The sequence below is a fragment of the Hemitrygon akajei genome, chromosome 20, assembly GCF_048418815.1.
Source record: "Hemitrygon akajei chromosome 20, sHemAka1.3, whole genome shotgun sequence".
Classification (NCBI taxonomy): domain Eukaryota; kingdom Metazoa; phylum Chordata; class Chondrichthyes; order Myliobatiformes; family Dasyatidae; genus Hemitrygon; species Hemitrygon akajei.
In genome coordinates this window covers 17,712,584-17,739,480 of record NC_133143.1, presented here as the reverse complement: position 1 = coordinate 17,739,480, position 26,897 = coordinate 17,712,584, and the positions used below count along the sequence as shown (strand labels likewise).

At 42.5% G+C, this 26,897-nt stretch overlaps 1 protein-coding gene and 1 long non-coding RNA gene across 14 annotated transcripts in view; one reads left to right on the top strand and one right to left on the bottom strand.

Moving 5' to 3' along the window:
- The window catches only part of atxn1a (ataxin 1a), a 478,304-nt gene that overhangs the window by 326,635 nt on the left and 124,772 nt on the right, over window positions 1-26,897 (bottom strand). For 11 of the 13 annotated variants that reach the window (XM_073023948.1, XM_073023935.1, XM_073023940.1 and 8 more), the window contains one exon: window positions 11,381-11,457. The gene's annotated coding sequence lies outside the window, so the exon portion shown is untranslated. Of the gene's footprint in view, window positions 1-11,380; window positions 11,458-11,760; window positions 11,897-11,980; window positions 12,003-26,897 lie in introns of those variants that run through there. The other 2 variants (XM_073023946.1, XM_073023942.1) reach the window with 2 other exon arrangements.
- LOC140713616 (uncharacterized) lies at window positions 11,613-26,546 on the top strand. The gene is made up of 3 exons (XR_012095678.1): window positions 11,613-12,138; window positions 18,052-18,206; window positions 24,664-26,546. It is a non-coding gene; the product is annotated as an uncharacterized lncRNA (long non-coding RNA).

Below are 26,897 nucleotides of genomic sequence, written 5' to 3'. Positions count from 1 at the left end.
AAATTAAGGGTTCTTTATCCGAATGCAAAAAAAACTGAATTGACACATTTAAGGATAAACTGGGTTGACCTAATCACAACAAAAACAGCTGCTTGGTGGTCAAAGCTGGAAAATGAATACTCCAGAGAAAGTGACATTTCAGAACACTATAAATAGGAGAGTAGGTCATTCAGCCCCCATGAATCTTCCAGCATACAGTAAGATCATGGCAGATCTCTCTGCTCAGTGGCACTTTCCTGTACTAATTTCATATCCCTTGGTATCTAAAAACCTATCAGTCTCCAATCTGAATATACTAATCAACTGTGCTCCAAAACCCTCTTGGGTAAGCCTTCCAAGATTCTGAGTGAAAGAATATTTACATTTGTTTTATTTCATTTAAAGGACATGAGCTACACAAGCAAAGCCAGTTTCTTCCCCCAGATGGATTTCTTAACACCCTGCTACCACTCAGTATACATGTACTTCTTGTTTAAAAGCCCTGCCATACCCACCACTCACAGACACATTCAAATCCCCGAATTCCCTGCCATACCCCTCAACTCACAGACACACTCAAATCCCTGAATTCCCTGCCATACCCCAACTCAGACACACTCAAATCCCCGAATTCCCTGCCATACCCCCAACTCACAGACACACTCAAATCCCTGAATTCCCTGCCATACCCCAACTCACAGACACACTCAAATCCCTGAATTCCCTGCCATACCCCTCAACTCACAGACACACTCAAATCCCTGAATTCCCTGCCATACCCCCAACTCAGACACACTCAAATCCCTGAATTCCCTGCCATACCCCTCAACTCACAGACACACTCAAATCCCTGAATTCCCTGCCATACCCCTCAACTCACAGACACACTCAAATCCCTGAATTCCCTGCCATACACCCCACTCACAGACACACTCAAATCCCTGAATTCCCTGCCATACCCCCACTCACAGACACACTCAAATCCCTGAATTCCCTGCCATACACCCCTAACTCACAGACACACTCAAATCCCTGAATTCCCTGCCATACCCCAACTCACAGACACACTCAAATCCCTGAATTCCCTGCCATACCCCCCCCCACTCACAGAAACACTCAAATCCCTGAATTCCCTGCCATACCCCAACTCACAGACACACACAAATCCCTGAATTCCCTGCCATACCCCCAACTCACAGACACACTCAAATCCCTGAATTCCCTGCCATACCCCCCCACTCACAGAAACACTCAAATCCCTGAATTCCCTGCCATACCCCAACTCACAGACACACTCAAATCCCTGAATTCCCTGCCATACCGCCCACTCACAGACACACTCAGATCCCTGAACTCCCTACCATACCCCCCACTCACAGACACCCTCAAATCCCTGAATTCCCTGCCATACCCCCAACTCACAGACACACTCAAATCCCTGAATTCCCTGCCATACACCCCACTCACAGATACACTCAAATCCCTGTATTCCCTGCCATACCCCCCACTCACAGACACACTCAAATCCCTGAATTCCCTGCCATACCCCCCACTCACAGACACACTCAAATCCCTGAATTCCCTGCCATACACCCAACTCACAGACACACTCAAATCCCGAAATTGCCTGCCATACCCCCCACTCACACACAAATCCCTGAATTCCCTGCAATAACCCCCACTCACACTCAAATCCCTGAATTCCCTGCTATACCCCCCACTCACAGACACACTCAAATCCCTGAATTCTCTGCCATACACCCCAATCACAGACACACTCAAATCCCTGAATACGCTGCAATACCCCCCACTCACAGACACACTCAAATCCCTGAATACCCTGCAATACCCCCCACTCACAGACACACTCAAATCCCTGAATTCCCTGCCATACCCCCCCCACTCACAGACACACTCAAATCCCTGAATTCCCTGCCATACCCCTAACTCAGACACACTCAAATCCCTGAATTCCCTGCCATACACCCCTAACTCACAGACACACTCAAATCCCTGAATTGCCTGCCATAGCCCCCACTCACAGACACACTCAAATCCCTGAATTCCCTGCCATACCCCCCACTCACAGACACACTCAAATCCCTGAATTCCCTGCCATACCCCCCCACTCACAGACACAATCAAATCCCTGAATTCCCTGCTATACCCCCCACTCGCAGACACACTCAAATCCCTGAATTCTCTGCCATACACCCCCACTAACAGACACACTCAAATCCCTGAATTCCCTGCCATACACCTCGGCACTCACAGACACACTCAAATCCCTGAATTTCCTGCCATACCTCCCACTCACAGACACACTCAAATCCCAGAATTCCCTGCAATACCCCCCCCCACTCACAGACACACTCAAATCCCTGAATTCCCTGCTATACCCCCCACTCACAGACAAATTCAAATCCCCCGAATTCCCTGCCATACCCCCCACTCACAGACACACTCAAATCCCTGAATTCCCTGCCATACCCCCAACTCACAGACACACTCAAATCCCTGAATTCCCTGCCATACCCCCCGACTCACAGACATACTCAAATCCCTGAATTCCCTGCCATACCCCCCACACACAGACATACACAAATCCCTGAATTCCCTGCCATACCCCACAATCACAGACACACTCAAATCCCTGAATTCCCTGCCATACCCCAACTCACAGACACACTCAAATTCCTGAATTCCCTGCCATACCCCACCCACTCACAGACACACTCAAATCCCTGAATTCCCTGCCATACCCCTAACTCACAGACACACTCAAATCCCTGAATTCCCTGCCATACCCCTAACTCACAGACACACTCAAATCCCTGAATTCCCTGCCATACCCCAACTCACAGACACACTCAAATCCCCGAATTCCCTGCCATACCCCCCCCACTCACAGACGCAATCAAATCCCAGAATTCCCTGCCATACCCCCACTCACAGACACACTCAAATCCCTGAATTCCCTGCCATACCCCCAACTCACAGACACACTCAAATCCCTGAATTCCCTGCAATACTCCCCACTCACAGACACACTCAAATCCCTGAATACCCTGCAATACCCCCCACTCACAGACACACTCAAATCCCTGAATTCCCTGCCATACCCCCCCCACTCACAGACACACTCAAATCCCTGAATACCCTGCAATACCCCCCACTCACAGACACACTCAAATCCCTGAATTCCCTGCCATACACCCCTAACTCACAGACACACTCAAATCCCTGAATTCCCTGCCATACCCCTAACTCACAGACACACTCAAATCCCTGAATTCCCTGCCATACACCCCTAACTCACAGACACACTCAAATCCCTGAATTGCCTGCCATAGCCCCCACTCACAGACACACTCAAATCCCTGAATTCCCTGCAATACCGCCCACTCACAGACACACTCAGATCCCTGAATTCCCTGCCATACACCCCCACTAACAGACACACTCAAATCCCTGAATTCCCTGCCATACCCCTCGGCACTCACAGACACACTCAGATCCCTGAATTCCCTGCCATACACCCCCACTAACAGACACACTCAAATCCCTGAATTCCCTGCCATACACCCCACTCAGAGACACACTCAAATCCCTGAATTCCCTGCCATACCCCCCCACTCAAAGACACAGTCAAATCCCTGAATTCCCTGCCATACCCCCCACTCACAGACACACTCAAATCCCTGAATTCCCTGCCATACCCCAACTCACAGACACACTCAAATCCCCGAATTCCCAGCCATACCCCTCAACTCACAGACACACTCAAATCCCCGAATTCCCTGCCATACCCCCACTCATAGACGCACTCAAATCCCTGAATTCCCTGCCATACCCCCTACTCACAGACGCACTCAAATCCCTGAATTCCCTGCCATACACCCCTAACTCTCAGACACACTCAAATCCCTGAATTTCCTGCCATACCCCAACTCACAGACGCACTCAAATCCCTGAATTCCCTGCCATACCCCAACTCACAGACACACTCAAATCCCCAAATTCCCAGCCGTACCCCCCACTCACAGACACACACAAATCCCTGAATTCCCTGCCATACACCCCACTCACAGACACACTCAAATCCCTGAATTCCCTGCCATACCCCTCGGCACTCACAGACACACTCAGATCCCTGAATTCCCTGCCATACACCCCCACTAACAGACACACTCAGATCCCTGAATTCCCTGCCATACACTCCCACTAACAGACACACTCAAATCCCTGAATTCCCTGCCATACCCCTCGGCACTCACAGACACACTCAGATCCCTGAATTCCCTGCCATACACCCCCACTAACAGACACACTCAAATCCCTGAATTCCCTGCCATACACCCCACTCAGAGACACACTCAAATCCCTGAATTCCCTGCCATACCCCCCCACTCACAGACACACTCAAATCCCTGAATTCCCTGCCATACCCCCCACTCACAGACACACTCAAATCCCTGAATTCCCTGCCATACCCCTAACTCACAGACACACTCAAATCCCTGAATTCCCTGCATTACCCAAACTCACAGACACACTCAAATCCCTGAATTCCCTGCCATACCCCTAACTCACAGACACACTCAAATCCCAGAATTTCCTGCCATACCCCCTACTCACAGACACAGTCAAATCCCTGAATTCCCTGCCATACCCCCCCACTCACAGACACACTCAAATCCCTGAATTCCCTGCCATACCCCCTACTCACAGACGCACTCAAATCCCTGAATTCCCTGCCATACACCCCTAACTCACAGACACACTCAAATCCCTGAATTCCCTGCCATACCCCAACTCACAGACGCACTCAAATCCCTGAATTCCCTGCCATACCCCAACTCACAGACACACTCAAATCCCCAAATTCCCAGCCATACCCCCCACTCACAGACACACACAAATCCCTGAATTCCCTGCCATACACCCCACTCACAGACACACTCAAATCCCTGAATTCCCTGCCATACCCCTAACTCACAGACACACTCAAATCCCTGAATTCCCTGCCATACCCCTAACTCACAGACACACTCAAATCCCTGAATTCCCTGCCATACCCCCCCACTCACAGACACACTCAAATCCCTGAATTCCCTGCCATACCCCTAACTCACAGACACACTCAAATCCCTGAATTCCCTGCCATACCCCTAACTCACAGACACACTCAAATCCCTGAATTCCCTGCCATACCCCCCACTCTCAGACACACTCAAATCCCTGAATTCCCTGCCATACACCCGTAACTCACAGACACACTCAAATCCCTGAATTCCCTGCCATACCCCCCACTCTCAGACACACTCAAATCCCTGAATTCCCTGCCATACCCCCCACTCACAGACACACACAAATCCCTGAATTCCCTGCCATACCCCCCAATCACAGACACACTCAAATCCCTGAATTCCCTGCCATACCCCCCACTCACAGACACAATCAAATCCCTGAATTCCCTGCCATACCCCCACTCACAGACACACTCAAATCCCTGAATTCCCTGCCATACCCCTCACAGACGCACCCAAATCCCTGAATTCCCTGCCATACCCGTAACTCACAGACACACTCAAATCCCTGAATTCCCTGCCATACCCCCCACTCACAGACGCACTCAAATCCCTAAATTCCCTGCCATACCCCCTACTCACATACGCACTCAAATCCCTGAATTCCCTACCATAACCCCCCACTCACAGACACACTCAAATCCCTGAATTCCCTGCCATACCCCCACTCACAGACACACTCAAATCCCTGAATTCCCTGCCATACCCCCACTCACAGACACAATCAAATCCCTGAATTCCCTGCCATACCCCCCACTCAGACACACTCAAATCCCTGAATTCCCTGCCATACCCCCCACTCACAGACACACTCAAATCCCTAAATTCCCTGCCATACCCCCTACGCACAGACGCACTCAAATCCCTGAATTCCCTGCCATACCCCCCACAGACGCACCCAAATCCCTGAATTCCCTGCCATACCCCCCACTCACAGACACACTCAAATCCCTGAATTCCCTGCCATACCCCCCACAGACACACTCAAATCCCTGAATTCCCTGCCATACACCCCACTCACAGACACACTCAAATCCCTGAATTCCCTGCCATACCCCCTACGCACAGACGCACTCAAATCCCTGAATTCCCTGCCATACCCCCCACTCACAGACACACTCAAATCCCTGAATTCCCTGCCATACCCCAACTCACAGACACACTCAAATCCATGAATTCCCTGCCATACCCCCCACTCACAGACACACTCAAATCCCTGAATTCCCTGCCATACCCCCCACTCACAGACACACTCAAATCCCTGAATTCTCTGCCATACCCCCCACTCACAGACACACTCAAATCCCTGAATTCCCCGCCATACCCCAACTCCGAGACACACTCAAATCCACAAATTCCCTGCCATACCCCCCACTCACAGACACACTCAAATCCCCTGCCATACCCCCCACTCACAGACGCACTCAAATCCCTGAATTCCCTGCCATACCCCCCCAAATCACAGACACACTCTAATCCTGCACCAGTCACCTTCCCATCTTTTCTTGCTGCTGTTTCAAATAGTTATACTACTAATATTATTATAATAGTGCTGGAAACATTATACTGTCTTACATAAACATGCACCTCACACTTTATGTCAATCATCAGGCCATGCTGCTCAGGGACTTGTGCTAATATTATGTTGTGACTCTATGTGCTTGATCATAACCATATGTGCTGTGTGTGATTATATGTACTATGTCTTGCAACTTGGCCCCAGAGGAAACATTTAGCTATATACACGTGTATGGTTGAATGACAATAAACTGATATTTAATTACCAATCACTTATTGCTCGAGCAGATCTAGGCTTGGAAGGTGCTGTCAAAGGAATATTGGCAAGCTGCTGCAGTGCATCTGTGGACGACAGCTCCTGTGCAGTGAGTGAACGGTTATGGGTGGGCTGTCATCATTGGGCTGCTATGCCCTGTATGAGTGTTGCTGAAGCTGTACTCCTTCAGGAAAATAGAGAGTATTCCATCACAACCCTGGCTTGAGCCTAAGACGGTGGGCAGGTTTTGGGAGTTACTCACCACAGGATTCCTACCCAACGGACCTGCTCTCACAGCCGCTCACTGTACAAGGCTACTCCAGTTCAGTTACTCACACAATATAGTGATGCCATTGAATGACAGGGGGATATCCTCATTGCCCAAATGGCTAACCCTTTACTTAGAGACCTGTGTCATCGACTCAAAATAGCCAAGACAAGAGAAACATCCACTCTACATTTACCCTGTTAATTCCTGTGAGAATGTTGTACATTTCCATGAGAACATCCCCTTCTCAGTGCAAGAGAGAAAAGGTACATCTACTGAATTTCTCCTGTACAGCAAACTCACCTCCCCAAAAATTAATCTGCTGAGTCCTTGCTGTGCTTCCTCCACCACGTATATCTTTAAGTGGCAAGATCTGGACATAGTATTCCAAATATTATCTCAGCGGAGCTCTATACAATTGAAGCAAACCATCTGTATTTTTTTTATTGAACCCTCTTATTATTAAGGCCAATATGCTATTGACCCTAATTGCTTCTGAACTTTATGTTAACTTTCAGGACACTCAGGTCCTCCTGATCACCAGCATCTTTCAATCCCTTATAAAGAGGCTTTTCAGTTACAAATTAAGGAAACTCCTGGAAATCGTAATTAAAATTTCAGACAACCTTTACTGTTGAATATTAAAACTTCTTAGAGTCACATATCAGAAATAAAAATCCAAAGTTCTACAAATTAACCTGTGGAAATTCAATGCTATGTAAAAGCAAGCAAAGACCCTCCTTTAATCCCCTCCCCATGGCAAACATTAGGTTCTTGATGACACGTTGTGACAAGGCCACAGGGAAATGCATATCAATGCATAAAATTTGTATCTGTTTAAACAATGACCATTTAAGTCAATCTAAGTGAGGAAACGTACCTCAGCAAGGAGTGGAAGAGGAAAGGGTAATCTTTGTTCTGGCAATTAGATGATACACTTGCCAAGCTACTTTAATTCCACTCAGTATCTTTACATCAGCGCTTCCCATCTTCTCTGAATGAAAGCCCAATTTATTCACAATCAATAAAATAAGTAATCCCCAAAACTTTAGTATTTATCATTGGCAGTTTGGTGAAGGGGATAGGGCAAAAATATCAAAGGGATTACATCATGATATCAATGTATGTGCCACTTTGGATGTAAGTTGTAAATTTAATTTTTAAAAACCCAAATGATTAAAAACTTGATATCACCAAAAAGACTGAAGCTTTATAGTACCTGCATCTTGACCTGTCTTCCAGATAAAATTAGTCAATTGAACTCTGGTGGGATACACTCATAATAAAACTATGCCCTATACATAACAATAGAGCACAACCCAATTATGAACAGACATAGTTTGCAAGAACAGCATGCATGAATGTATGAGAAATTGTGGAAATGTCAGTACTGCAACATCATTGCTCTGTAAAACTGATAACAAGTTCTGTGCACATGCACAACTAAACTCTTGCATGCACAAGCATGTTCAATCCATACCTTAAGACAACATGAAAATTTCTTTTTTTTTAATAGCAGCAGGGAGAATCTGCTGTTTCTTAATTGCAATAATCTCTTTTGCAATTTCTTAATTGCCAATCCACCCACCATAGGTCCAACCATCCATTTTGGAGACAATACACGGCCAGCACATGAGGGATATCCTTAACCACATTGTATGATAGCACCACCATGCTGAATAGGTTATATTCAGAATGGATCCACCAGCTAAAAACAGGTGATCCAGGAGGTAGTGGTGTACCATGCAGCAGTTGCAGCATCAGGCACCATTTAAAATAATATGTTTGCTATGACTTGGAACTATATACAAATAACAGAAGCTAAGGTAGAGCTGAGCAATCCCACAATCAATGGATTGATCAAAGCACTGCGAGCCTCCAACATTCAGCCTGGAGCAATGGTGGACAAGGAGGAGCCTTCTTAAACATCCAAATCCATAGTTATGGCTAAGTTCAGTAAATATGCAAAAAAGACAAGATCAGAGCCAAAAATACCAACTCTATGATCCATCAAGATCTCATCTCAACACTCCATTAGGAGAACCAAAAGACTGAAGTTTAAGATTATCTGCACCCTAACTCATTTTCCAGACAAGATTAGAACATATTTCTAAAGAATCCTAAACTTCACTGAAGGAACATTTAAAAAAGATAACATCCATTTCCAGAACTCAAACTTAGTTATTCTTTTTTTTCTATTCTGGTAGCAGTAATTCTATTTATTATTACGTGCCAGTATCAACCATACTGGAAATTAAATACTACTGTCAGGAACAAAGTTACATTTTCATAGTTTTGTATAATCATTAGACAGTAATGATGTTAGATAAGATTATCTTTCTGTTTCACATGGACATCAAAACATTCAGCGAAATGGGTCATTTGTGTCAACAACCAACACTGTCTGAGGATGTGCTGAGAGCAGCTGATAAGTGTTGCCATGCTTACAGTGCCAACAGAGCATGCCCACAACTAACGAATCCACGTCTTAGGTACGTGGGAGGAAACCAGAGCACCCAGGGAAACCCACACGGGCACAGGGAGAAAATGTACAAACTATTTACATTTGCTAGTGGGAATTCAACCCCAAATCACATTGTAGGTACAGTGTCTCAGAGTTCATGAATGCTGGTGCTCTGTAAGATTGACATAAAGGATTTTTGAATCAACTCAATCTATTCCACTTCTTATCAAGAGGTGGTCCAGCAATATTCCACTTGTAGAAGTGAAAGCATTCTACAAAACAAGCCATGAACAGACAAGCTATTCGAGTAAAGTTTAACCACAAGAGAAAAACATGGGAAAATGGTCAAAGTTATATCCTGCATCAAAAGATAGAACAGATATCTCCTTTCATTTCATCTTCAATGTCAACAAGGTGATGGAAGGTACTGATAGTACTATTAACTCAGTAATGCTGCTCAGGGTCTGCTGAGACCATTTGCCTCCAGCCTCATTAAGCCCAAATTCAAAGGGCTGAATTCTAGAGGCATGTTGACAGTGACAACACTTGGCAGAGCATGTGGCACCAAGAAGGCCTGCTAAAGCAGTTAATGAGAACAAGGAAATATAAAAAATTGCCACCAGCTGGATCACAGCCAACAAAAATAAGCTAGACTGTGTTGTAGCCAACTCCTCTCAGTCACAGGGCATCTTTGCAAGAGCTCTCTAACATCTGCACACATTGCTCAATTCCATTTGCAATTCCAAAGATGATCCATACAATCTTGGAAAATAGCTTATAATATTTAGACAATGAATAAACAATAGCAAGAAATGTGTGTCACAAAGCACTGTGCAATGACCAACTCCAGTAAGAGAGAACTTAATTTTTTTGCTTTGATGTAAGCAACACCAGCAATCCAGGCATTATAACTGACAAGAAACTTAACTGGCCAGGGTACATAAATACTGTAGAAAGTTATTTTGTTAAGCACAACTCACCAACAAACTCCACAAAGCCTTCCCGCTCTCCGTTGCCTAGATTAGTGATGAAGTAGCTCGGTTTAACTAAGGCACAGCAGCCCACTTGAGCAACACTACTCCATTCATTACCCTGAACCACCGTGCAGACCATCAACAATGCACACAGCAACAACTTGCCCAAGACTTCTCCCAAACTCACTTCACTGTGCAGGAACATGAATACTTGGGAATATAGTCTCCTCCAGTTCCACTACCAACTACCCTCCTGACTTAAGAAGTTAATCGCCTTCCCCTCCGCAGCCACTCCGTCAAAATCTCGAAGTTCTCTATTTAGCAGCTTCACTGTTTGCTCTGTAAGCTTCACACTGTCACTGCACCATGTATGTGGCAATATACTAAATCTGAATACAGACTGCAGTTAATTAAGATGCCAGTTCAAACCCTCTCAAGGACGTCGAGATGGACTTGTCAGTAGTGCCTACATCACACAAATAAATTAAAAGCCACTTACTGTGACAGAAAACAAAAATGATAGGCAACAACCAATCAACTGTTGCACAAGACGATCTTTTGCACGGAAACCTGCTCCTACTTCATAAAGGAATTATTTCTAAGCATAAACGCACAACAGAGTTAAATGAAAAATCAGAACGATCGATCTAATATCACCCTCACCCAGAGGCTAGTAAATTGTTTTGTTTCTCAGTAGGAACTCCGCTTGCAAATTGCAACACCCATTGGCATTCCACGGCAGGACCGCAAATCAACCTCCTCTCGGAGCCGTTACAATTTGTGAAGCCTCCACTGCGGAAACAGTGACAAGCGACGTTTTATTTCCCTTACCAGCCGCTGCTCGCCGGACTTGCCGCACACTTGGAGACTGTGTTGCTTGGAAAACGAGACAGGTTGTCGCCGGCAATCTGCAAACACAAGGCAATTTAAATTTTTTTTTAAAAAGAACAACAAAAACAGGAGAATAATCCGGCGACAGCTCTAGGAGTTCCCCGTGACTTCCGCCGGGCCTGGGACAGCGGGAGGACCCGGCAACAGGCCCCGTTCTCCTGGCCAGGTTTCCACCCAGCTCCCGCTGCGGTTACACCCGGCGGGGCGAACACTGACACCCGGGGCGCGATAGCGAAGCGACATGGCATGTAACACCGGCCCGATCCCCCAAGGGGAGAGCCAATCGCAGACAATGGTTGAGAGATTATAAGGACTGAAACCTTGGATCTCTCCCCCTATCCCGAGGCCGCCGCCGCTTCCTGCTTCCCTGTGGGCCACCATCTTCCTGTGTGCACCAATCAATCGGCTCCGGGTGGAGTCCGGGCACCGGAACATGGCGTGCGGCCCCCGGCCTGGGGGGCGGGGGACAAAGGGGCCCGGACACGGGTTGGGGCAGCTTTGTAGGAAGAGCGGCCCAGGCGATGAAATAGGGTCTGTCACCTGATGTAAAGAGATGGATCATCCCTGGAAGCGCACAGGAATCCTTTGCTGCAGATCAGAACTCGGCATAGTACAAAAACAATAATAGCCCAATGGCATTAGAACAAGACTCAACGAAGTATGGATGCCGGCAATCTGTAAGGGCCACAGTGAATGAGGTAATTTGCCAGGAAGGTGGACTCAGAAACAATGGAGCGTGATAGAGTGCACTCGATACAATACAATAATCAGGGGAGCAGTCCCAGTGTAATGTACCGTGCTGAGGAGATGCCCAGTAGAATGTATAACGATAGGATGATCTCTACTCCTTCCTCTTCCCCTCCCCCCCAAAAAAACCCTAGGCAGGAAATTGGATACGGGTAGAATATTTCTGGAGCAGAGGATGGGAGTGGGAGCTATTCTTATATTAATTCATATAAAGTAGGAAGGTAAGATAATTATCTTAATGTATTGTTAGCAAAGCCTCTGTTGGAAGTTACTCAGGGCAGCCGAGACCAATCAGTAGATGTCACAAGTTAATAGCACAAGTTCAGTGATGTTTTTTTTAAATCACGTGCACTTTTCATGTAATAAAAACAGAGTTACCATTATTGTGGGGAAATGCTTTGCGCAGTTTCATAGAAAAATAATCAGAAATAATCCAACTAAAACAAAAAAAAACAAATTACAGAGTTGGCAGTATCTATGGAGAGGGAAACAGAATTGATGCTTCAACCCATTGGCCTATCAACATTATTGATAATGCCTGATATTATGATATTTTCAGCACTTTAACTTTTTGTTTTAGTTATAAAGCAATAGAATCTTAAAAATAACAATTTTTACCCAATTTATACATTATTCAGTTATAGTATTTGTAAATTATAAACTTTGCCATTCATAGATTATAGTAATTCTCTAATTAAAATAAAGATATTAAATAATTTTAAACAGTTCCTTGAATTCTTAGAAACAACAGAAATAGTCACATAATTACTCTACATAATTAATCTCATGAATGAAAATAAGCAACAAGAGATTATCTTGATTTAAAATGTTTATCAAATGTGAACAAACAATTCTGTTATTAATATACAGAATTGTTCTGTTTCTAACCATAAGTTTTATGCATTTTTCTGCTATATATATTTTTGAAATCTAATTTTAAATGCAAAAATTAACTGAAAGTGGTGGTGGAGATTGGTCTTAGTGTGGTAAACATACTACTTGTCGATTGTACATCTCAGCATCTTGCCTTTGAGTTGGAAGATTGGAGGTTCAAGAATAGCTTTGCAGCAGTAGATTTAAGCTGACAATGACATTTCATGTTCAGTCTCTATGATGTTTCAGGATGATGTAAATCTCCCCATAGTATTATGGGGAAGGACAGGGAGGTTTCTCTGATGCCAATATTTATTGTTCCATCAATATTTCAGGCAAAAAAGGATGAGGTCATTATCACACTGGGATAATATTTGTGGTGGCTTGTAATGCACAACAATGCTTCCTACTTTGCAACAGTGACTATACTTAAAATAGTTTTATTTTCAGTGAAATAGCAAGGGATATCCTGAAAGGTACTGTGTAATATTGGAGTGTTATTTCTGCTTTTATTTTGTGTCTGAAAATCTGATTTATCAAAGTAAAAAGAACAAGTTTCAGAAGTGGAACACGACTTCCCTATGCAGACATCTTTCACAAAAGGGACCAATTACAAATTCTGCTGTAAGTTTTGCTGGTACTCTCCATGTGTTGAAGGATATTTGCCTAGGAATTTCTTCACAACCTACTCTGATTCTGTTCTCACCCATCAGTCTCCTGCAGACACTCAAGGTAAAAGTGAAATTAAGATCTGTAAACCATATTCACTGGCACAGGCACACAAACATCTACACATCCAACTCTGAGATAAAACACAGCAAAGACTTTGAATTGTTTCTGAGACCATATATTTGTTATACCTCATTAAAACACTAGGTGGTATCTTCATCCATTTATATATGGCTAAGTAATTCAATTGGTGTGTAAACAAGCACTAAAATGGCTTTGCATGGGGACCCAGCTGAGTTTACCCTGATGCTGTAGTTATATAGAAATTGCATTTTCAACAGGCAAACATTTGTTAATTCAAATATTGAACACTCAGTATCACATCACTGAAATAAGGCAAGTCCAGGATACACACTACCAGATATTCTCCACCAAAGGAGAAGGAATTAAGTTGCCCACAGCTTGAGCGCAGAGCTGCAAACTATCACACCTGACAGATCTCAGTCATTGTAACCTGGAATGATCCAGAGCTTTGAAATTTTAGATGATTGTGACCACTAAACCAATCCAAGTTCAAGCCTATTCCTGGAATTCTACCTGCAACAAATCTGTAACATTAGCTTTGATAGTCTTGGTGTCCAAATACATAAGAATGTTGCCAGGATACTGTTTAGATTTAGGGCATTCAGGACAGAACCATTTAACTCCTCTTTTTCTGCCTCAGGCAAGAAAACCTATCCTACAGTCCTCTTCTGTTGCTAAACTTCTTGGAAGCCCAGTGCATCACCACTAAAGCATCCTTATATTGTTACAAAACAGAATCCTCAAAAATAAAACAGCAATCTCCGGAATTACTGCACCCTCAGAGTTCAGTGTTAAGCTGTCCCCCAAGTGAACCGCTTGTTAAGCCAAAAGTAAATTCATAAACACTAACTGATATATATGGAGAACTCGTCCCAGATCTGATTTCTTTTGCAGGACTTAACACATATTAATTGCACATAAATTAATAAACTTGACACAGCAGGGATCAAATGTTGTATTCACAATGCTTGTACTTGCCCTTCTATGTTCTCCATGCTTAAGGTGCTTAATTATGATACACACTGGAAGGTTTGGCTGATTCCTTCAGTCTTTTATCAATTTTAAACAGCAGTTATGTCCTGTTGCATTTATGCACTATGTGATTAAATGTTTGGATCTGTGTGGTATAGGTGACAATAATCAACCAATACCAATAATAAAATGCAGATAAGTCCAATGCTTTGTACATATCATCATATAAATTATATTGCTCTTCTAGAAGCTGTACATAATAACTGTTTTATCCTTTTAAGATTAAAACTGGAATGTACCTCTTAGTTTATACACTGGAGGGTAATGGTTAATATAGGATAAACATGATAAATTAATGGGAAAATAACAAAAGAAGGAATATGGTAAAATGCTTAAAGAAACTCCTGTCAGCAGCAAAAAAAGTAAAAGATCCATGCAGGTACATTAGCCTACACAAACTGCTAATTTTGTCAAGAATAGCTGGAACTTGCATTATTACTTGAACAAAATATGGGCTCTATTTACTCAGTAAAAATGATGACCTTCACAACAAGGACTTGCCATAAAATTTCTGAGTAGTTATATCCATGTTTCACATGACTGTCTTTAACCCTGTGTTGTGAATAGTGGGGACCTAAGGGAGAGTATTAAGGCAAATTGAAGTAACGTAAGGCACAGTATATTATCAAAATTAGGCCTCTCATATCTCTTTGGTCACATCCCACCCCATCATGCAAGAGGTATTGTAGCATTAGGACAAGGAAGGGAAACAGCTTCTTCCCCAAGCCATAAGACTACTGAAACTCTCTGCCACCACCCAAGTCTGATCATGCATGAAGCGTTATACAATTTACTTTTTAACTTGTATTGACATTATTTGTTAATACACTGTACTTGTAATATTACAATTTGTGCTTTGTGTGTGAGTTATATATGTTGTGCACCTTGGCCCAGAGGAACGTTGTTTTGTTTGGCAATATACATGAGTTCTATTGAATGACAATAAGTTTGAACTTGATAAAATGATTCTGTCAGTAATCTACCCTCAGAATTAAAATGAGCTGCCTAAGATTCACAGCAATTTACATTGTTATGATATTATGCAGGCAGTACTGCGGAAAGAGAAACAGACCAGAAGTTTTAGATCAAAGACCCTCTGAATGTTTCCGGCATTTTTTAAATTTCAGCTTCATAACATTTGAAAATACTTGATTTCCATGTTATTTTGACACCTGGATTAAGCCACCTTTTTGTACTTATTATCAATACAAATTTTAATTCCCTGCTAAATAATGGCGACAAATTTGCACTATCAAAAAAACAAAGTACAACAGCTCATAAGAGTTCCTGCAAGTAGCTGAAATAAACAACAGAATCAGTGCTACTGGGTCGTTACTGATTATCTACAAAAACTCCTTTTTATCTCTAAACATAAGTACCTGGTATCTTTGATGACCTTGACATCTTAGCCCACTCACAATGTAGGCTGAAATTACATTACTCTTGTGAAATGTTTGGCATACCAAAGGATCTGGTACTCACTTTACTAAACACAAAGGGATGTTTGACCTTGCTGACAAAGGAGATAACTACCAGAAAACACAAAATACTTAAAGAGTAAGTATTTTGGTTATTAATGTTGCCAATTTAAAGATACCATTGTCATCAGAGGCATGATGAGTATCTCCATCACATCATAATGTATATTCTCGGTGATTTGGTACATTTCATTCGGTTAACCACATTGAATGGAGGAGATAAGCATATGCTGGGAGGGCGATATGTGATTATTCCTGCGCAGCACCCTGCAGCAATGCTCAAAATTCTTGCTTCTGTTTAAGTAAATTGGTTTCAGCCAACAGAATGGTTACTAATTGTTCTAGCACATCAACCATGTGCTACTCAATCATATCAGTTTAAGCTAACGTACACTGATTAAAGCCAGCCTGCACTACTAAAGGGGAGTGTCAAAAAAATTGCTGCAGTCAAAACAGAGGTCTTTGTAGCCTTCTGAGAGAGGAGTCATGCAGCTTTTCAAGCATTGGACCTACGGCCTTTGATAATGTGGAGAGGAGATAGTTCTTCCAACCACAGGAAGCTAGGTGTCCCTCTGAGTGCTTTGGGAGTAGGAAGAAAAAATTGTGGAGCTTAATCTGAGGTTATTGATGTATACTGCAAAAGGATCAGTGATCACGTTGAAGGTCAAGATCAGTGAGTGCATCTTCAAATACCAAGTAGACAATAATTCTCACAAACCCCTTATCGCCCAACTTGTAGAAATTCCCATCACTCGGGGAGCTGGTCTTCCCTTCTCCCACCAGCTGTCAGCCTTACAGTCTGCAAACAAAGCCAGCTGTTCAGATATACTCAAATGCAATATCCACACTCACTTAATACACTTACCTCTCTCTAAGATAAGATGATGTCACAGCAACAAGTGCAGCTGCAGCATACTATTGCTCCTCTCCCAACTGGAAGTGAGACTATTAGAAGTAATTTTACTGGATATATAAAGTTCTTGGCTGGTGGTAATGCTGAGACCCATTAAAGTTGTTTATAGCGGTTCCCCCATCTGACCTACTTCTTCCTTCATCCAACAATAAGTGGTGTCAGTGGGTCTTTCTCACATTTACTCACTTCTCCTTGCCTTGATATCTACTTCTGAATAGTCAAGAAACACAACCTGTTGCCTGCCCAGCAAGAGAAGTGAAGGCACTATGTCAGTCTATCTACCAGTTCCAGCCACTAGTCAGATAATGACAGTGATTATTCCACAGGAGTCAGTCTGGAGATGTGATCATTCCCTGGTAATTTATCAGACACAAGCAGCTTGCAGTCAGAGCATTAGATTGACTGTATCTCAATCAATATTTAAATAAATAGTCATGCAGCAACAATCCAGGTTCTACACAAAGCTCAACTTCCCTAGCATTAAAGAATTGACCAGTTCCATTGCAGCACATATCAGTCTAAATATTAAACAGTGCCCAACAGCTGATTTATCAGCTCCCATTTCATTCAATTGCAAACAAAAGTCGATGTGCTGCCACAGAAGTAAATGGCTCTGTGGATCACTGTTCAAAGAGCTTGGAGAGCTTAACAACACCCCAGTAATCTGCCCTCCAGAAGGCAGTGGTACCACCCTATGATGTGACAGTGGTTCCAAGAATCATAATATTGGTTTCCTCAATCAGGAGAAAAGCATTTGTGTTCTGGCAATTGTCATCCCACCAGTCTCTTGCTTTTTTTGTCTTTTGCTGATCCAGATCAAACCACATCACTCTTACTGAGAGTGTGGAGTTTGAAAACAAGCATTCTGGAGCTGCTCCAAGGTCATCTGCAGACTTCTACACTGAACGCTGTGCTGCAGTTACCATGGAACACTCTGTAGCAGTACTGGGATGAGAAACAGTACACAGAGGTGAGCACAAAGGCGATGCATCGGGTAATGAATTGGTGGTTAGATGTATAAATCAGGTGCAGAATTTCAATGGTGTTGTTACTTTGTTATTCTGTCACCATGGATGCTGTAATGATCACTAACAGAGTGATGTTAAAACGGAAACTCAATGGAATGGAGAATTGGGATTATGATTGTTCAAAGGTTAGCCTGATCACCGTAATCTATGAATGGCCAGCATCAAAAGGTTCTCTGCTGTGCATGATCCCTGCCTCATTTCTCTTCATCCTCACCGTCCTACTCTTGCTGCAAATGTATGCACACTTATCAAATGCCATGTTAGGGCCAAATTTACTGGCATCAGTAAATCCCATATAACAAGCAACACAGCCAAATTTTTCAGCTTTTATCACTTTACTTTCTGACTTGGTGGGTTGACATAGCAACAATAACAATTACATTTATATAATGCCTCCAACATATTGGAGTGCCTTCTGGTGCTTAACAGCCACACAATCAGTGATGTTTTGAAAGACAGCCGTGGAAAGATGTATCTGGGCAGATGATACAAAGGAATGGGTTTTAAAGAGTATCTCAAAGAAGGCACGCAAGCTGGAAGGTTTGAGAGAACAAATTCTGTAGTTAATGATTTGGGAACTAAAAGGGTAGATACTTATGTTGGAGACATTAAAATTAAGCATGAACTTGAAAGCCAAATTTGAAGAGCTCGGCAGATCTACAGTGTTTGTAGGACCAAAAGACGTTGTAAAGAAAGTAGGGGATGTCACGGGGATTTACTCTTGCCGCTCCTATAGAGCCTTTTTGAGTTGTGTGTGTGTTTGTGTCTGGCTGAGAAAGGGAACAGCCACAAGCAATGGAAAGGGAAGCTAGATTAAATGATTGTATCATTAGGATGATAGTTTATTGTGCTTGAGAGTATTAGTAAGAGTCAAAGTTTCACAAAGTGCTTAATATTATCTTACGTAATCTTGGAATGCTTATATAGCACTGCTCCCAGCTGCTGGGGTAATCATTGCTAATGTACAACTCTGTGGGTACTTCCTTCCACCTCTTCATTTTAGCCTGGGTGTCTCTCTGTCAGTACCAGGCATTCCTGAGATTTGCATCAGAGAAATTGGAGTCAAGCTCTCATGCAACACCTATATATCAGCCACTTTATCAGACAACAACAACAGTGTTGACACTTAGTGAAAAGCCTCTTTCAGGAGCTCTGATGTTAATTAGTGATAGATTAAATCCAAGTAGGAATTCTGAGATCTGTGCAGATGGGTACCTCTGATGCTAATTAGTGATAGATTAAATCCTAGTAGGGATTCTGAGATGGGTATCTAAGGCACTCCTGTACATCTTCACTAGATTTGTGACTGGATCCTGTATCCAGGCTGCAGAGATACAAGTAGATGCAGGATAACTATGTTGTATAGGATAGCATCCTACCAACTTACCTACTTACTGCCCGTTACACCGCTGGCTCTTAGGGCCGCAAAGAAGGTCCTGCATCTCTGTCTGTCCTTGTTTCCTGCATCGTACCAGCAAGGCTTCCTTCATCTCGATTTTCAATACTGTCAGTCATACAAGTCCTGGGTGGAGACTCAGGAATACTGTCACACACAGATGTATGAGGATTGTTATTTCCATAACAGTTTTGTTTTGTTTAACCAGTCAAGGTTGTTCACCCTGAGCTGAACTCCAGAACTGGAGGATCGGTGAACCATTTTTAGTCTGGCCTCTACCCTTTGATCTGTTTAACATGGGTGACCCAAAGCATAAGTCCCTGACTCCAGTCAGCATAGCTCTCCAGATTCCAAACCATGAGAAAGTTGTGGTCCTCTTGGAGGACTCCTACCAATGAGCAATACAATTTCTAGCCTAAGCTGTTCATGACTATTTGGAAAGACAAACCACTACTAATGCAGTAGTTCTGGGGAAAAAGGCATGCACTATATTAGCACAGTCTGTATTACTTAAGTATTCTTAGATGTGCATGAAAACATCTTCTCGGTGCTACATATGCAAGGTGCAAGGCTCAGGTGTGCTAGAATTTCTGCAGGTCATATTGATCATGTACCATGCAATGATTCTCATATGCATTAAATCAAAAGCAGCATTTGTATTCAGAGACATAGCCTCTGTCACTGCATTGATAAAATATTCAGTAAGGACCATTTTTATGGATGTTTAATTTTAAAAAAGAAAGATTACAAAATGAGGAATAGGATGTCCTATCATCTTGCTTCTCCGCCCCACAGTGACCTCCTTTGATCTTTGCCATTGCTGATGATTAAAGTTGAGGACCAGTATCTCATCATCTGACTTTGGATTAAACACCAGAATTAACAATTTCACAAAATAATCATTCCCAGTATTCTTGTTTCAGACTTCCAGCATTAAGAATATTAATCTTTGGTATTTTAAAACAGCCATTCTGCTTCTCCACTTCCATCACCTGCAGTCTAGCTATTGCTCTCTTACCTGCCCCATTACCATCCTTGATTAGCCAGCACTCTCACTTCTCTAGCCATGAAATCCCTCCTGCTTTCCATGTATGCATCCCCTCTTGACAGTTACCTCCATCAGGTCATCATCCTGAAATATCATTTCTGATGCTCGTTCCACAGAGACTGGCTGAATATTTCCAACATTTTCTGTTTTGTTTCTTTCTCACTCTTGAAAGATCCAGTCATTACAGCATCCTGCAGTTGAGGAATACCTGCTTGGAGTTCTAAGACAAATACTGGATTTCCCTGAAGATTAAAGAAATTACCTATTATGCAAAATTGCTTATCCTTACACCAGCACCTTTGATATAATTGAACTAAATAGTGCCACATGATATGAAATAACATTTTTACTGGAACGGAATATATCAAATACAGATGGTATTTAATACGCAGCAATGTTTTCAGACTGCAATCTTCAGAAGGACAGGCTGAAAGTCTTTATGATGTGTTTACAGCGAGATTAAGTCATTGGCTTTGTTGACACTCCATACATGTGCCAAATATTATTCTGGTCCATGTTTTTCAAAGCTTCTCTGCTCATTTTAATTAACTATATGTTTGCTTTTTGTGCAAACCTGGTTGAATTCACATTGTGAGTTACAAGGTTTGTAACTCTGGGGTTGATTAAATGAAAACTAAGCCTGTCAGAGGTGCCATTGATCAGATAATACAAATATTAAAATAGTTCCTCCCAATGTATTACTGCCTAAAGCAGAAAGCAAAAACCTTAACCAAAAAAGAGCAGGCTGCTTCTCTCTACTTACTGTCCAACATGCTTCATCACTTTGAAGCAGAATCACTAAAAGCAATGACCATTCATTTATTATTTATGGGACGTTGCTGCATACAAAATGGTTGTCACATTGAAATGACTGATGGAAGATCGTGAGCAGGTTATAGAACAGTACAGGCCTTTCGGCCGACAATTTTGTACTGATCTTTTTAATCTACTCCACAAATCAATCTAACCCTTCCCTCCCACATAAGCCATAATCCTCTATTTTTCTTTCAGCCGTGTGTCTAAAAATCTCTTAAATGTCCCTATGTATCAAGTCGTCTATTGTCACTTAACTATATACATGTCTGTGTGTGTGTGTGTACGTACACCCGTAACTCCTGGTGGAGTCATTGTGGCGCCGTCATGACAAGCTTTTTGCGCCAATCTTTTTGGTGATTGCTCATCGTACAGCAGGTCTAGGGCATCTGAAACCTGGCGCAGCCCATCCTTCTCCAGGTTTTTTTTTACGAGTTTGAGTTGCTAGCTCGACACTCAACCCAGGCACGGATGGAGAACGTGCAAGGGAGCCAGCAGGATTTGAACTCGGGACCTCTTGCCACAAAGTCCAGTGCTGATGATACTACGCCACCAGCCGGCAATATACATGTGTATATAATGTATATGACCATTTTATGTATATAGAAACAACTTTTCTTTGAATCAGGGTATAAAGCACAGTAGGACACAAAACACACAATAACTTATGAATCACACAATCTAATGAACTAAAGTGCATTAATATTAAATATTGTAATCAGCCGCTACCTGCATAATCTAGTCTGGAGCTTTCACCTGATCAAGCTCTCAACTCCAATTAATGAAGAGAAAGAACTTATCACCCTTATGTTTCAGCATGTCTAAATGGCTCATGGGCACAAAACATGGCTACACAAAACTCAAGTATCAATGGAAACCAAATTTGATGGGTGACCCACATGTTGGTATCTGTACCAGTTATTACTAACCTGTTTATCGGGCACAAGGGATGGTTGCTTATGCCATTAGGATAAAGTAGATCACATTGGCAAATAGTCTTCAATGCTGACTTCAAAACTGGACCTCAATGATTCATGGAGCATTCAGCATTTGACAGAGTATGACCAAAGTCCCTGAGTGGTACAAACTTTAAGGAAATCATTAATTCTAGATAATTTGCTGATTGAATTTCACAGAGCATTAGTTCAAGTAGTGTTTGAGGCCACCAAATGTCTTTGCAGTTCACAAAACCTGCAGGGCCTGGCAGGTCTTGTTAATTTTAAGGATACTCCAATACCCAAGTGCTCCTGGACATGAATGCTTTAGTAGTCACATCTCTTGACTTCACATGAAAGGGGAATAAGAAAGGGTTCATCGAACAGGAGAAGCCACCTGAAAATGGTGAAACACAATACACTTCACCAGTAGGAGGCTGCAAAAATTACAGTGGCTATTAATTTCTAACTGGAGCTGGAAATAGAGCAGTATATACTAATTAACTTTTGCTTGTAAATCACAGTTACTGTATTCCAAAAGGGCTAACTACATCGCATTCTCCTTTGCAGTGGTACAAGAGGTGGACCACTAGGCATAGCTTCTCCAGGAAAACAGTCTTCCCGATGGAGAAGATCCTGAGAGGCAGGATTTATGAACATTTGGAGAGGCATAATATGATCAGGAATAGTCAGCATGGTTTTGTCAAAGGCAGGTTGTGCCTTACGAGCCTGAATGAATTTTTTGAGGATATGACTAAACACATTGATGAAGGAAGAGCAGTTAGAGTAGTATATATGGATTTCAGCAAGGCATTTGATAAGGTACCCCATGCAAGGCTTATTGAGAAAGTAAGGAGGCATGGGATCCAAGGGGACATTGCTTTGTGGATCCAGAATTGGCTTGCCCGGAGAAGGCAAAGAGTGGTTGTAGACAGGTCATATTCTGCATGTAAGGCTGGTGACCAGTGGTGTGCCTCAGGGATCTGTTCTGGGACCCCTACTCTTTGTGATTTTTATAAATGACCTGGATGAGGAAGTGGAGGGATAAGTTAGTAAATTTGTTGATGACACAAAGGTTGGGGGTGTTGTGGATAGTGTGGAGGGCTGTCAGAAGTTACAACGGGACATTGATAGGATGCAAAACTGGGCTGAGAAGTGGCAGATGGAGTTCAACCCAGATAAATGTGAAGTGGTTCATTTTGGTGGGTCAAATATGATGGCAGAATATAGTATTAATGGTAAGATTCTTGGCAGTGTGGAGGATCAGAGGGATCTTGGGGTCCGAGTCCATAGGACACTCAAAGCTGCTATGCAGGTTGACTCTGTGGTTAAGAAGGCATACGGTGCATTGGCCTTCATCAATCGTGGGATTGAGTTTAGGAGCCGAGAGGCAATGTTGTGTCTGGTCAGACTCCACTTGGAGTACTGTGCTCATTTCTGGTTGCCTCAGTACAGGAAGGATGTGGAAACCATAGAAAGGGTGCAAAGAAGATTTACAAGGATGTTGCCTGGATTGGGGAACATGCGTTACGAGAATAGGTTGAGTGAACTTGGCCTTTCCTCCTTGGAGTGATGGAGGATGAGAGGTGACCTGAAACATGTGTGCAAGATTATGAGAGGCATTGATCGTGTGGATAGTCAGAGGCTTTTCCCCAGGGCTTAAGTGGAGGAGATAGTGTAAGCTGCTTGGAAGTAGGTACAGAGGAGATGGCAGGGATAAAAAAATTTTAAACACAAAGAGTAGTGAGTGTGTGGAATGGACTGCCGGTGGCGGCGGTGGAGGCAGAAGAGATAGGGTCTTTTAAGAGACTCCTGCATGGCTACATGGAGCTTAGAAAAATAGAGGGCTATGGGTAAAACCTAGGTAGTTCTAGGGTAGGGACATGTTCGGCACAGCTTTGTGGGCCGAAGGGCCTGTATTGTGCTGTAGGTTTTCTATGTTTCTATTACTAATCCAACTGACTTGGCACACATTGCTTTGAGGATACTAAATATTAACTGAGATTTACCACAGCCGGAAAAGATTCCATTCTCTCAACGTGAAACTGTCTATTGCTTGTCAGTGCTCAGAACCCTGACACAGCAACTGTGAAGCATTTTTTAAAAAGGGAGATGATGCAGAATTATTATTAAGGAAGATGAGTTTGAAAAAATTGGAAGGGATAAAGAAGAAGTATTAACAAGTTTCCTGCCTTTGAAATAAACAGGCCCGGATGAAATTTATCCCAGGCTGTTAACAGAAGCAAGGGAAATAACTGCAGCAGCTCAGAGTGCAAGTTTCCAATCCTCCCTAGCCACAGGAATGGTGCCAGAGGATTGGAGGACTACTAACACAGACAGACGATTCTGGTTGTAAATCGATTTTTAAAAATCCAACTGCACCTCTCATTAACTGTCTATAACCACTGGAACAAAAAAGCATGCAGTTACCTGCCATGTTACTGGAACATACCAAGCTGTTTTATGCATTAATACACTGTTGATTGGTCTTTTAATTTTGCTGCCAGTATGTAACAGGTGTCAAAAGAATTAGATGAATGGTTCTGAAGCAGTGTTAGGACTAACACTTTACTGTTCAGGTTAGCACGGTTGGAGTAGTCCACATCAGGATAAACCTTACTGTTTAAATGTTGCTCCAAAGAGACACAAGTGAACAGTACTCCACAGGACCAAACCACTGGAATGAGAATCCTTGGCGTCTTACAACAGAAACTCTGAATTGACTCCAATGAGCACCTTGTCAACACTGAGCTCCACTGTCAACCTCTGTGTCAGGTACTTTCTGAATCTGGCAGGCCCAGGAGGTTCTGCTCTTTGGACACACGTCCAGGGTGAATAGTAATGGAGCTCTAACAGCTTGCCACAAGGGCTGATGCTGATCCGAGGACAGGTCACCATAGGCATGGAAACATGCAATTTATCTTGACTTCAAGCTTCACAGTTGGTGTGAAAGTGCTTGCAGAGCCAAGCAGCTTTATGGTGAATCATATGTGACAGAGCAAGTTATTTGATGCAAGACCCAGGAGTATTGAGTAACAGTTCCTGCCTTTTTAGCCCTCCAATTTCATCTTAGCTGCCGTTGGTCTGTACATAATGAAGGTGCAATAACATTTGGTTGCTGTCCTCTCACCTAATTTAATGCTGTGTGTCATAACTGATGGAACCTTAAAAACAGTATTTTAACTTTTGAGGAATCCAAATAGAAATAAGATTTACAAACATTCTTTAAAAATGCCAACTTCTGAAAACCTGTGATGGAAGTTGAAGAAGCTGAAAGACACAGCTTGATGAGGAAAGACGATGTGCCATTTCATATCAGTTGGACCTTCCCAGCTAAATAATACTTTCGATGTATTTCTTTCTTAGGCAGCCCCTTAAGATAAAAGGCAATTGATTTTTAACCAATGCAGTTTTTCACCAATATGTTATAAACTGTCGTATGGATTCAAATACTTTTTAATGTCTATAAATGCTACAGAAGAATTTGGCTCAAGGTATATTTTATATAATATGCTTCATCACAGTTAGCTGAATACAAAATATTTACCCTTTTTCTCCCCAACTGATGCTGCTTCCAGCATTTGATGTTCTAGTTTCTGATTCAGTAGTTCCTTGTTCCAATCATAAACTGATTTGTAAAGCACAGATTTAGAGCTGACAGGATTTGCCCTAATGAAAGTTCCAATGTAATCCAACTTTCAACAAAAATTCAGATGTGCATTTTTCAAAATAAAAGAGAATTTCATAACAATAAAAGTGCCTAACATCTGCATGTCAATTTCCATTTTGTAATCATAATCTAAAGGCATACCAGGAATTTTGATATTGGATTTGATATTTTCTTTGAATGGGTTCCATAATTTTGTTTTGTGGCTATCAGTTGGAAGATTAAACTCAGCGTTGTATACTACAAACATATTTTGATAATAAATGTTCTTTGAATCTTGACTCTTGCAGTTCAACAATACAATGTTTGATAGAAAACTCAACCACAACTTCTCATCTATATTTTTATGCTGATACAGTAATTCTATGAATAAGGCATATAATAAGCAGCTTTTGGTACAATCAATAACCCTTTGACCACAGTAGGCACTCCAAATAATCTGAGCAACACACCATTAGGAAGGATATATTAACTTTGGAGACAAATCTGTGAACATTTTCCAGAATGAAAAAGGTTAATTGAGATGATTTGAACAAAGCCAGAGATTTATCGTCAGTGTCTTCACTAATAGTTATTTCTCAAACAATAATACTAAAACATCAGATTACTGGTCACTGTAACATCTTTTGTTTGTGGGAGCCTGTAGTACATAAATTTCCTGTCATGTTTATAAAGGTTATTAACACTTCAGGAAGCCTTCAAGGAACTTTGAAAAATCTTAAAACGATTTAAGGCCATATAACCATAGGTTAAGATTATAGTCTAAAAATTCCA